We start from the raw sequence: 13834 nt of genomic DNA, 5'->3' as shown, positions 1-13834 counted from the left end.
CAGCGGTGCCAAACAATCTATCACACCTTCAAAGCTGCAAAACACACACAGACATGCTGGAAGTTATCTTTTCCACCCTCCTACACTGCTCACATTGCTCATATTTGGACTTAACCCTCTGAGTATTGGGCTGCAAGAAGAGTCCAAATCAAAGTTTGGGGCTGTTTGCCAAACAGCAATCAGTATTTAGCATTTTCCTTAATTTTGTGCTTTATGTAACATTTTATGCTTCCTAAATATTAAACACAATTGTTTGTATGAATGATTATTATTCCTGGTCTATTTACATCAGTCTTACGTTGAGCTTTAGGGAAGAAGGTACTTTCTCTAATGTCATTTGATGGGAATGATTTAAAAGATCTAGTATCTATAAGGAGCTGCATTAAGTTATATACACTGCAGATCCTTGAGAAGATAATAGTGGCATTTCAGGATTGCTTACTAACTTTCTGCTAGTCTCTAAATGTCAGATTTAGTAAATCATACCCAGAATCCATCTGTTTGCTCCTTGATCTTGTCCACCCCACCAAAAAAAAATCTGAGTTTTAGAGTACATTATAGTAGTATGTTCTAATCTTTATTCTAATCTCATGCTTATCTAGCACTAGAGCTCATGTGGATTACCACAGGCTCTCAACACTTCCATAACAAACAAGTAAGGAACAGGGTGTAAACAGACTGATGAGTGAAGGCAGACAGGAGAAAAATGGATGAAGTATCTAGCAAAAGCTGGTAAACATAACAAGTGAATCATTTTCATGCAGGCGACCAAGATATAAAAATTACAGTGAGAGTATCTCATACAGTAATAGAAAGGCTTATGAAGTTCTCCAAGGTAAATCCATTCCTTTCTTTGAAAGAAACATGGATTGAAAGGTACAACACAAGTCTTTCATATGACATTTTTAAGATTTAAATTGGCACAATTGTATAACAAAGACAATCAGTGTGGATGGAGTACTACAGATGTCACTATGTTGCTTGTCAGCTCAGCCTCCTCCTGTTGTTCTCAGATATGTGAGCTCTCTAGGTTCACTTAGTGCTTCAAACAAAGCAGAACAGATCTTAATACTTATACAGTATCTTAATACTAACGAACTAAAGAGAGCCACAGCACAGGCTTGACCATTGATCTGATAGAGCCCATCCCATTTAAGTGTCAGCACACTCACTTGCATGGTTTTGTTCCCTGGGAAACCACGTGGTGCTGTGGCAGGAGTAAAGAGCTGTATAGACCAGGAATCACCCCTAGCTGGCTCTGCAATGACGCTGCCATTTTGTGAGCAGAGGAAGGGAAAAGCTATGTCACGTGGATGCCAGCCATGTCATGACACTAGTCTTCAGCATCACAAAATGGACTTCAAATTTACTAACATAGAAATATCCTTAAAAATCAGTTCTCCACAGCACTCAAGATGTAAAGGCTGACATCCAAATAAATAAATAAAGCTTGGAACTTTTCATGGAGAAACAGGAACTTCATAAGAGCTTGCCAATTACAGGAGAAGCTGTTTTTTGTGCTACAGAACTTATGAACTCTGAATAGGTTCTCAGCTGTCTAAGAGCATAACTGAGCCTTCATTTGCTGGGGAAGCAGTAGCTGCATCTGCCTCTCCCTGGTCCACCTGCCTCCGTGGTGGCAACTGGTTCGTAACTTCAGAAATTGTCTGGGAGGTGGGATCGGTCTCTTCCCATCACACACCATCTCTTGTACGCTTACTTCCCATGAATCAGTCAAAAATAATCTTGTCTGGGCTAATATTAGTCTAACACAGAACCAGAATCCCTAAAAACGTGTATCTCTGGTTAGAATTAAAGCATTCAACTTGATAGGCATTTATCCCCTTGAAGAAACAACTGTAACAGCTGGCCAAAAGCCAGGCCATGCTGGAGCTGCACAAGTACCTCTCTGCTTCACAGATGAAAGATGTTGTCAGTTGCGAAACAGACCACAAGAAAAAGCTAACATACCCTGATGAAAGAGGATTTGGAAATGAAGATAATGATTTGAAAGAAAGGTATTAGTAATAACATTACTAATTACACCACAAGATTACCTGTGGTGATGCGATGCAGGGCACCTGCCTATGTTTTATATTAATTCTGGCTGAAGCATGAAAATGCTGGACTGCTGAGTCCCTTAGAAAATATGGACCCAGCTAAATACTAAGAGGACTGTGCAAGGAGGAGAACATGATAAGGATGTGATGGCTAAAGTAGTTCAGTCCAGTTTGAGTATTGGAAAGGCACTGGAGAAATGCCATTCCCCCCAAACAGGAGAATAATTAGTTCTTATTGCTGGGACTTCACAGCAGCCAGAATTGAGAGACCATAAACTTCGAAAAGTGAGAAAAACAGTCAATGAGGAAACCTGTTCAAGAAAGGGGAGAAAACATTTGTAGCAGAGATCAGCAGCTCATGAAGAAAACTGGCTACACAGAGATTGAATAACTGAGACTCAGTTAGAAAAAAAAGCCACATAATATGTAAGGCTTTATAATATATAATAAGTTTAAGAGCACTGAGGAAACCAAGAGAACTATTAAGAAATGTAGAACTCAGAAAAGTAAAGACCTGAAGAAGCAACTATTTCTCAAGGGCATGGATATGAGGCAAGAACAGCTAATCCTTGCTGTCCTTTGAACTCCATCTGATTTTGTAATTCGTTTGTTTTTGGCAACCTTTCAACTTTTTCCCCAAACTGGGACCAGGCCTAAACACCTTGGAGCTCACATGGCCTATAGAAACATACTTCTTAAATGTAAACTTTATGGTAAGTATACTCTTTCAAGCATTTCATCCTTGCCTTTCTTTCTAAGAAATTATAGTAACTTGCAGAGTATTCGAGAGTGGTTACTGCACAGAGATGTGGCATATTAAAAAAAGTGGACCTCCAGCAAACTGTGAGCCTTAGAAACCTGTTAGCCTATGTAATGGCATACCTTAAGCTCTGTCAGTACATTACCATTTACAGTGTTTAGCCATCAGTAGTGTTTGCCTAAGGAGTATTCTTATTTTTAATTTATTTCATCATTCATCACCAAAGCTTTTGAAATCCTCAGGTGCATATACATCCCTGCACACACTTCAGCTGTGAACCCATGTTTTCTAATGGTGCAATGTACTGTCTTCAGCTGACGTGCTTCCAATTTACACTGATGTAAATTTACACCTACAAAAATGGCACGTTCTCAGTATGTTAATAGCAGAATTGATTGTAACTTCTAGACTGAAAACAATGAAACAAAAACAACACAAAACCAAAGAGGTATGGTGGTCCAAAGAATGGCATTGTATAGCATTGTATAGTTTGGATTCTTGAGCTGGGTTCTGTGTGGATTAGCACAGGATCCTGATTTTTTTTTTTTTTAAATGAAATGGGAAAATGAGACTATATCACTTCACTAAGGTTCAACATTCTGAAACTAAATTCTCCCATTTTGTTCCCTTTCATGTTTTACTGGTCTTTTATTCTTCAAACCCAGGGAAAGTAGGAGGCAGGAGGTCACCCAGCACTAACTAAAAGTCCATACAGATATCTGCCAGTGTGTTAACTCATGAAATTTATGTCTCCTTTAGTACTATAATGTGTCTACTTTGCTTCCTTGCAATATGAATAGATATCTCCTGTTCTTGCCTCCAGAAGTGCTAATTTGCACAGTGGGTGGACTGGTGAAATGGTTGCAAGGTAAAAGGCATTTGAAAGCTGGCTTTCAAAAGCTCTTAAAAAGAAAAAAAAAAGAGAAAAAATGAAGGGGGGGGGGTTAAGGAAAACACAAAGGGAAAGAAATGGGGAAGAAGAAAATGAAGAGATATTAGACACCATATTTTTCCAGTCCTTTCTTTAAAAATGTACACATATGCAATGGTCATGAAACATAGACAAATAGTACTGACTAGAAACAGATATACTTAGGGTAAGCACTGCTATTGATCTTGTCACTGAAGTCCAGAAAAGTAAAAACAGTATGAATAAGTCAGACAGAATATGTCACACAAGACAATTCGCCACTGGCTTTTAAGGTCTATAACTTAAAATAAATTTGTGGAGGGACAGAGGTGATGGGAACAAAATTAGACACAAGAGGGAACATCAGCAAAACTGAAGCAAGAAAGAAAAAAGGAGAAGATGAGCAGGAGAAAAAAAAAAGCGGGAGAAAGTGGTATATTATAACCACTTTAACCTCACAATAACCGCTTTAACCTACTGAAGTTCAACAAGAAGTACCCGAGAAGTACCTCCAGCAGTTTTCTTTGGTGTCTGTCAATCCCATGTCTGGGATTTCTTTTCGGACTCCTGCAATTATGCCCTCCACATCTTCATCACTGAACAGATCTGGAACCTCTCCTGTGAAAAGACAAAGGGGAAGTTAGGAGAAGCCTTACACAATACACCCAGAGAAATAATCTACATGGTATTTAGCTTGAAGGGGTTGCGACACATACCTAGAGATATGTTATGATAATAGATCAAGTAACAAAACAGTTTCCCTCCTGTTCCCTTACCTTTTCACCTAAAGAGAACAAATCTTTTTCAAGGGAGAAGAAATAGCATTGCTTCAAAAAGGCAAAAATACTTGCCGATAGGAAATTCACCTGCTAATGGTGTAACCCACAGAATAGTGGTTCCTTTTTTCCCCCCCCCCCCCCTTCAGGCTGTTTGAAAAATGTTTTCCAGTTTGCTTGCAAAAAAAAATAAATAGCAGTTAAAACCCTTCAAGATGGTCTTCAACTGTATAGCATTTTTTCTTCCTTTCTCCACATCCTCACATTCAGAATCCAGATTCTCTTATTTTCAAAAGATGGGTGAAACTGCGTTACTGTCTGTTATACCCATACAGTCACAAGGAAATTGCTTGAAGTCAGTGAAATCATACCAAAGAAAACATGATATTAAGTGAAAGAGATTCCCATCTCCCCCAAATCAATGCACTTATGCGTGGTAAGCCTTAGCAATTTGTCTCTTCAGCGGGCTATGTTTTCTTAGGCAGGTTAGACTCAATGCTCAAGTTGGCTGGGTTGATATGGCTTCTCTAAAGGCTTCTCTTACAAATACCTGAAAGAAATAATCCCTTCAAAGTTCAGTGAAACCACAGATCATTTGTCTTTGGAGAAGATCTTTCAAGAAATGTGTTGGTCTAATCACCTGATGCCAACAAATCATTAATCAGCACAAGAAAGCGTTCATCTGGAACCTGGGCATCTGTCAGCAAAAACACTGTGGGCATGTTCTTGGCACCAGTCTTGATGTACAAACTGGCAAGATCTACCTGTAAGGAAAGGAGGCAATCATTCATGTTCTGTTAAAACGATACAGAGAAAGCATGAAATGCATGTTAGTGAATGGCAACGCATTGCTGACTTCTTCCTTTTTTCAGTTTGTTTACATATTGGTAATTTGCTGCATAACATCCAAAGTGAAAGGCATCTTGCCTCTGTCCTTGTATCTACTAACAAGCATTGAGGTTTTGACATGACCAAGTGTTGAAGATAAGAACAGGCCACTAATGAAGGAAATCCTCCCATGAATATTCTAAAAAGGTATATTGCAGCCCTACTGTCATGAGTCTTTTTTTTTTTTTTTTTTTTTTTAAATGAGAAAGCTCTCCTAAATAAATTTACTTAAAGGCTGAGCAGTGAGCTGCTACTTTTTCTGTCAAAACACAGTGGTGCTCCAGAGAGGGACATGGGACCATTGTGGTAGCAACTGTACAAACATATCATCAAAGGCTGGAAAAGATCTCCATGGTCATCTGGTCCAACTGTCCCCCTACCACCAATATCACCCACTTAACCATGTCCCTAAGCACCACGTCCAACCTTTCCTTAAAAACCCCAGGGATGGTGACGCCACCACTTCCTTGGGCAACCCGGTCCAATGCCTGACTACTCCTTCTGAGAAGAAATGTCTCCTAATTTCCAACCTAAACCTCCCCTGGCGCAACTTGAGGCCATTCCCTCTAGTCCTGTCACTGGTTACGTGTGAGAAGAGGCCGACCCCCAGCTCCCCACACCTTCCTTTCAGGTAGTTAGAGAACAATAAGGTCTCCCCTGAGCCTCCTCTTCTCCAGACTAAACAACCCCAGTTCCCTCAGCCGCTCCTCACAGGACTTGTGCTCCAGGTCCTTCACCAGCTTTGTAGCCCTTCTCTGGACATGCTCCAGGGCCTTGATGTCTTTCTTGAAGTGAGGGGCCCAAAACTGAACACAGTACTCAAGGTGCGGCCTCACCAGAGCAGAGTACAGGCAGACAATCACCTCCCTGGTCCTGCTGGCTACACTATTCCTGACACAAGCCAGGATGCTGCTGGCCTTCTTGGCCACCTGGGCACACTGCTGGCTGATGTTCAGCTGAGCATCAGTCAGCACCCCAAGATCCTTTTCCTCTGCACAGCTTTCCAGCCACTCTGCTCCAAGCCTGTAGTGCTGCATGGGGTTGTTGTGGTCAAAGTGCAGGACCCAGCACTTAGCCATGTTGAATCTCATCCTGTTGGCCTCTGCCCATCGACCCAACCTGTCCAGGTCCTTCTGCAGGGCCTTCCTACCCTCCAGCAGATTGACACTTCCCCCCAACTTGGTGTCATCTACAAACTTACTGAGGGTGCACTCAATTCCCTCATCCAAGTCATCAATAAAGATATTAAAGAGGATGGGCCCCAACTCCGACCCCTGGGGAACACCACAGGTGACTGATCACCAGCTGGATTTCACTCCATTCACCACTGCTCTCTAGGCCTGGCCATCCAGATAGTTTTTAACCCAGCAATGAGTGCACCTATCCAAGCCATGGGCTGCCAGCTTCTCCAGGAGAATACTGTGGGAGACCATGACAAAGGCTTGGCTGAAGTCTAGGTAGACTACATCAACAGCCTTTTCCTCATCCAGCAGGTCGGTTACCTGGTCATAGAAGGAAATGAGGTTGGTCAGGCAGGATTTGCTTTTCATGAGCCCATGCTGGGCCCGCCAGCAGCTGTGATGGAGTGTAATTACATTTGAAATAAAGAATAAGGTCAATGCTGACTGATATGAACATATTGCCACATGACCTAGCAGACAGCAAATCCTTGTTGTTTGTTTTTTTTTTTTTTTTTTTTTTTAGCAGAGTATTGTAAGTTTCCCACTCAGAAACAGCACAGGGGAGTGATGACTTGTGCCTACACCTTGCACTGCATATCATTTGCCCTGGGAAGGAGGGCACACTTGAGAGACCATGTAAGATACTGAAGAATAGTCACCACTTTGCCAAAACAGAACAGTGCGTTCCTCCCCTCTCTGAAAGCTGATGTCTCAGGCTGCAAGGCTAACATATAGCATCTGGGGAGACTGCCATGCACAAAATTTAGCGGTAATCATATCCTCATTCAGCCTCATCTGAGATTTAGAAGCATTGATTGTTGTACACTTTGAGTGAAGAGGAAGAAAACATTTTGCTCCTTCCATCTTTGCTCACATAGATAAGGCTCAGCCTTGCAAAGCCTTGAGGCCTATAAGCCTGATAAAGCACCTCATTCTACTAACCTTCCTTATCTTTGCATGAGCAGTTTCACTGATTAAACGATTCACATGCAACAAGGACAAAATTTTGCCCTGTGTTCACCTGTAGCAGTTTTATTCACTAAATCAATACATGTGCAAAAATTTGTAGCAAGCAGTTAATTTTAACTACCAAAATTTCAAACACATCTTGGTAGCGTGTGATATATCTGTCTTGGAGGAAGTGAAGAAACTACCAAATTTCTGTGAAACACATAAACAGACACCAAGATATCCTTTGACCACCCCATTTTTCAGAGATAAAGAAAATAAGAGGTACAGCTGAAAACCACGTGAACCACAGGGTTTGTTACTGTGAACTATACTGCCTCGCCTGTGATTTTATCAAGCATGCGCAATAACAAAGCAACACATTCCTGAAGTAGTTAACTTTCAACAGACTCAAATAATATCTATTAGTTTACCCTCAGGTCCTGGATCTCATAGTCTTTCTTCAGTGTGATTTGGAAAATCTCCATGGAGTAGATGTATGCTGCCAGCCTTGACAGGCTTTGTTTACCACTACCACCTACTCCAACTGGAAGTACGTAACCCAGGGACTTCCAGAATATGACCAGCCTGGCAGCTGGTGACAAAAAGTAGTAACATAACGTAGACTTCAGCAACCCTAGCTGCAAACTTTCTCAACTTCTTTTTAGCACATTGAACTTAACGTGTTCACTTTTGTGCCACTGTGCTCCTGACACCCAAAGGTACATTATGTTCATGTCAGCATCCAGTTTCTTTCCAATATGCGAGCAAACGGAAAGAGATGCTTTCCTTGGTCAAATGTTGAAGGTAACTGTAGTGGTTTACAATGACCAGAGCTGTCTGGCAGCTCATTCTTTACACTGAGCTGCTCTAAAGCATCATTCCAAGATCCTGACAGATGCTGACTTGCTTCAGGATAAAAAACTAGTTATCTTCAGAATAAAAACCTAGTTAACTTGAAGGGTTGGTTAGCTGGGTCCTAGGAACGCATGAGAATTCCATTGGGGGGGTTGGGGGGAGATATGGGGAAGGGGGGTGGATATCAACCTCCTCATTCTCTTAATATCTCATGCCCTGAAAAAAATAATTCTGCCCTCCCCCCCCCCTCCCCCCCCCCCCCAAAAAAAAAGAGAAAATTTGTAAATAAACAAATACAAAGACAATGTACCTAATTTTGATGAACCTAATAGGGAGGTAGAAACCTGTTCAACCCAAATATTACTGGAAGCCAATCCTCTCTGACCTCATGGTAGAATCTTGTCAGCCTTACTCATTATTTCAAAATGGAACCATGAAAATAAATGATAAAAGGTGGGCGAAAAAAAAACACCACAACTTTACAGGATTTAATTTCACATTTACTCTTCAGGGACTGCCAAACTGTAAAGCTAATGTACCGTGCCACTTCATTTGCCAAACTGGGATATTACCGTCGGTCACTAGACTTCAGAGAAGAAGATAATGGCTTACCAACATTTGCAAGCAAAACTGGTGATACCTGAGAAGGCTTCTGTCTGAAATGCTGATGATTATCACATCAACCTCTAAATCGGCAGAACAAGATCTACAGTCCCTATGAAAGATCCATACGATTATCTTTGTAATTTAATCTCTTTTTTAATCCTCTTGGATAGAAACTACTACAATAGACTGCTTTGTCAAGAGCGCCTTCTCTTATATGGTTTCCGCCTGAATATGTGCAAAGAGAAAACAACAATGACATTGAAATTCTAGTCCAACTCAATAAGAAAAGCTTCCATGTTAAATGATTTGTCACTGCAAATAATAGAAAATGCTTTAACAAAACTAAGCTCTGCCAGCATGGGCCTCTCTCTCTCTTTCTGGAAATCATTGATAATACATATAACTAGAAAGACTGAATATGTTGAAGAAGGTTTATAAATAATGACAAGGAGCAACAATGATGTCTGTGACTCATCGATTCAGCAAAATCTTCACTTCATCTCCTGAAAATAGGCTGTTTTTCTTCAGCACAGGAAAACAAAGCAAATGTACTTTTGAACTTTTCAGAAACAGAAACTGCTATTTTGGGCCATGGTGACATTAAGAAATTACACAACATGAGAAAAAGTACATTAAATTGAGATAAGGTAAGAATGCATATGAAAAAATCTACAGGTGAAAAAAAAATATGATCACACTTAGAAGTTTGGGCTGGATTAGATCTAAAACACACAAGGCTAGGCAACTTAAGGCCTGCCATGCAGTGGTATCATTCAATATCTATATGCTTAAGGTATTTTCTTACTTGTTCTTATTTTGAATTAATCTAATTTTAAAAGCATTTTCCCTTTCTTGGACATAAAAGATAAATATTACTTTTCTTATAAAGGCCAATTACTTCATTAACTAATAAAGCAGACTACAGAATTATTGATTGTCTTTTCAAACTTGGAGAGTAAGTGTTGTTAATATCTGTGCAGCACAAAAAAAGGTTGAATCTCTGCTTAAATAAACAAAACGGAGCTTAGCTTTAACCACAGAGCCACAATCTACTTTTCCATAGCAGCACCAATATACTATGTTTAGCAGAAGTATTGCTGCATGATGTCCTCCCATAACCCTTGCATTAAGAGTGTTATGAGTCAGCACTGCAATCATCTCTAAAGAGCAGATGCAATGATTTCATGCAAACATTAGTAGAATCATCATTAATTACTTGCTCCCCACAGGAAATTTTATAGATACTCTACTTACACATGCTGCATGCTACCCTCAAATAAGTCTAGGTTCATCAAAGCATGCATTTCATTGTAGCTTTCTAGGAACTCCTTAAGTACATTCCTTAGTACTTCCCATCCCTTCACTGGTTTGTAGCAAGGGGCTGCTCTGCTGTTTGCAAAATGGCAATAGATGAGCAGAAATTGCAGCAGCACTTGGTCTTCCACATTCTACCAGAAAGTGAGAGGAAAAAAAAAAAAAGAGTTAAAAATTGCCCAAAACATAGCACAAAAATGTTTTCTGAAAGAGTAGTCCAGTAATGTAGTGATTGACATAACCATGCACTATCGGTGCACTCACACAGTGCCTCCAAACAGCCAGGCTTCAAGCAACTGTTAGCATAGCTGTCTATGCCTTTAACTGTTCATGTCTAAACTATTTAAAACTAAGGAACAATAATTTGTTTGTGACAGGAAGTCACTGCTCAATCTAGGTCCACAGACTACCAAATATTTTAATTTGTCTATTTTGATGTCATTTATATACTTATTCTCTCTCTCTCACTCCTTTTTCACTGGCAAATGGAAAATAGAAAGGAAGAAAAAAGTGTCAGTAAACAAAGATGATGTTTTCAGTTTCCCTTTTTATTGAATAAATTCAAATATTGCCCTCCCCCCCTTATTCCAAACTGTCAAGAAAACTTTTGTGTTTTTTTTTTAAGTCAAACATACGTGAATTCAATATGTTTATTTTAGTTCATGTTTCTGCTGCTTTGTCTGGTGCAAAATGAGCATGCTTTCAAGTGAAAAGTTTTTGAAGGGCGTGTAGAAACAGTAACATGGTCCTCACTTGGTATTGGCACCAACATGCACTAGTTCCAGAAGAAACTATATATGCCATAACTACTGTATAATACGTGACACTATTTTGTCTTCCTTCTGCCATGTCTGATAAAATGAACAATACTGAGAAGTACTATATTTCGTTATGTATGACAAGTTAAGGAAAAAAGGTATACATTACAAGGCTTAACTGAGAACATCAAGACAAAGAAACATACTTGTATCCCAGCTTAAATCTGCAGTGTTTCCATTCTGAAAACCAGATAGTTGTATTATGCCTCATCCACATAGAGCAGAAATACCAAAATGAAACCTGTATACCTATTTTATGTATGTCTTGAAATTTACAGTGCATTCTCTCTTATAGTTTAATTCTAAATACAGATACTTTTTTTTGGATTACCAGCAATGCTCACAGTTCAAAAAGCACATGCATTTTACTGACGTACTCTGATGCCCAAAGGAGAATGTAGTTTAAAATTAATTGAAAAATAACTTAATTCCTTTTATATATATATGTATACACATATACACACATACGCATACAGTTAACACTCAGGTTAAACTATTCAAGGAAGGAAAAATAAAACAGAAGGAACAATTAGTCAGGAAAAACAGAAGTATATTCTTGTGGTTGGAAGTACAGAATTTGGAAACTGAGAAAACAAAGACTACAATTTGTTTCTCCATACACAATGAAGGACATGAAGAGTCATGTCCACAGACATGTTGCTACATCCCCATCCTAGCAAAGGCTCAGGTGTTTGCTTTAAGTTACTAAAAACACTGCAACAGAGGTATTTGACATTACAGTCAAGGGAAGAAATTACCACCTCTGTAAAGACTAAAACCAATCTTCTCAAGGGGAAAGCTTCCTTGGTTTCTCCTTATCACTTTCTCTGACACCTGCTTTTCCTTGGTAAAGAAGATGCTTACAGTGGGGGCCGAGAATGAAAAGGTAGTATGCTACTGCTACTTACAGTTTCAGTAAATAAGAGCTTTCTCTACCCAGTTTTCGATTCATTGGCATTAGGCAAAATATTTTCAGGCTACTCACACATACCTCAAAATGCCTGTGCGTAGCGTCCATCGTCATTTTATGAAGTAAGTTATAGTCTTTGTTTTCCACCAGTTTAGATATCAGTCAGATTCTTTCCTTAAAGACATTAACCCTACCGATTAGATATCTAACACGTGTTAACGCTTGAAACTACACAGCCTTTAAAATGAACCAGAACATCTCTGTAAATTAGCAAGTTCTTCAGCCAGCTGAGTCTGCAAAAGTATAGTTAAAACAAATGCCTGCTCTCCATGGTCTGGCACATGAGGTCAGTCACGGTCTGACAACCTGGTGCAGTACAGGACACATACTGCCAGGATCTTATGGATCTTATGTGTTCACTAGCCCCATTTTGCAATACCCCCCCCCAAACAAACAAACAAAACACGGTTCTTAGTGAAAAAATTAGCACTTTCAAAACCATTAAACCATTACCCAGAATTCTTTCCTTAACAAATCCCATGCCAGTATGGGTTCAGGTATGACGGAGATGCCCTAGCCCCTCATGCAAACCGAGATTGTGTTATACAGGGCAATGGGCAATGTTATCAGGAAACCTGACAAATCCATGCCTCCTTGTTCACTCTGTCCATGGGGTGGGCAGACAAGGGAACTGTTCTGGGGGAGTCTAGTCTCCAGAAAGTTGCTCTTCCCTTGGAACAGATTTTGACGTTCTCATGTCAAAATAATAACTAAGCATAACAAAATTTGCAAACCATTACTCTATTTTCATTAAATATCTTTTCTATCTTAGTTTTCTATCTACTTGAACATAATCACTTCAGGGCATGGACTATCATTGTACAAAGAACATCCGTTCTTCAGATTGGTCCACAGGGATTTATCTCATTAAATTATAAAGAACAGCAATAATAGAATGTCTTCAAGTAAAAAAAATAACCCATGATACAGACCCGTAAGACATTGGAGAGGTCTCTCAGGTTAAAGACATAGTGAAATTTAACAGCAGTTGGTGAGAAGTTTTGAATCACTGCCTTGTGAAGCCGTGTGGCTGCTTGTGTGATGGCTGGAATATTCTTCAGTACTGGTGGACTGAAAGCATGGTGTTGGAAGTGGAAAAAAACTAGCTTGCTATAGATGGTAGTCAGGGAATCTGAGGAAAGGAAGTTCAAAGCAAATACCACAAAATGTCATTGAAAATGAAAAGGGAAAAAGACAGAAAGATTCCTTATCACAAGACAGCAGATAAGAGTCAATAAAGTGTTAAATGACAATACAGCCTGGTGAAAACGCAGTTACCTGTGTGTCACAGGAAATACTTTATTTCTAGCCTCATCCTTGGTGCAGTTCCACAGCAGTTGCATGTCTGGCTCAGAGCCCCAAGGGCACATCTGCCAGGTGAATTTCATGAGCCTGCAATTGCTATAAAATTCAGTGGATTCTCAGTATCGTCATACACATGGCTTCTCTCTCTCTTTCTGTTTAGCTATAGGAAGAGCAGGATTTGAAACCTGTGCTAAACTACAGATATGTTTTCTCCTATCCCCATTAGTTTCCTACCTATTACAGTGATAGGGTAAATGATAATTATCTCATGTATTAAATAATAAATGCAGAATTGTTATGACACTTAAAATCATACCTGGAGCTTAGGGTGGATTGTGAAGCTCCCAGTAGTTGGATTCATACAGGCAATATATCGACAATTACAAACTTCTTTAATAGTTAGCTTCTGCCTATCATGTCTGAGAGAAAATGTAGCTCGA

General features: G+C 39.7%; 2 protein-coding genes across 16 annotated transcripts in view; both read right to left on the bottom strand.

Annotated features, from left to right (window-relative positions):
* Nucleotides 1-13834, bottom strand: part of DNAH11 (dynein axonemal heavy chain 11) — an 80725-nt gene that overhangs the window by 66808 nt on the left and 83 nt on the right. For 12 of the 14 annotated variants that reach the window (XM_066991805.1, XM_066991812.1, XM_066991819.1 and 9 more), the window contains exons 2-6: nucleotides 13022-13221; nucleotides 12111-12203; nucleotides 10242-10435; nucleotides 5147-5270; nucleotides 4240-4348 (exon numbers count right to left, since the gene is read on the bottom strand). The gene's annotated coding sequence lies outside the window, so the exon portion shown is untranslated. Of the gene's footprint in view, nucleotides 1-4239; nucleotides 4349-4877; nucleotides 5271-10241; nucleotides 10436-12110; nucleotides 12204-13021; nucleotides 13222-13834 lie in introns of all 14 variants that reach the window. The other 2 variants (XM_066991810.1, XM_066991806.1) reach the window with 2 other exon arrangements.
* The window catches only part of LOC125183516 (dynein axonemal heavy chain 11-like), a 59148-nt gene continuing 58633 nt past the window's right edge, over nucleotides 13320-13834 (bottom strand). For both annotated transcript variants that reach the window (XR_010829168.1, XR_007165656.2), the window contains one exon: nucleotides 13320-13813. The gene's annotated coding sequence lies outside the window, so the exon portion shown is untranslated. The remainder of the gene's footprint in view (nucleotides 13814-13834) is intronic.

Source organism: Anser cygnoides, chromosome 2 (assembly GCF_040182565.1).
Source record: "Anser cygnoides isolate HZ-2024a breed goose chromosome 2, Taihu_goose_T2T_genome, whole genome shotgun sequence".
Classification (NCBI taxonomy): Eukaryota; Metazoa; Chordata; class Aves; order Anseriformes; family Anatidae; genus Anser; species Anser cygnoides.
Note: the sequence above shows the minus strand (reverse complement) of the source record. Positions and strands in the feature narration are given on the sequence as shown.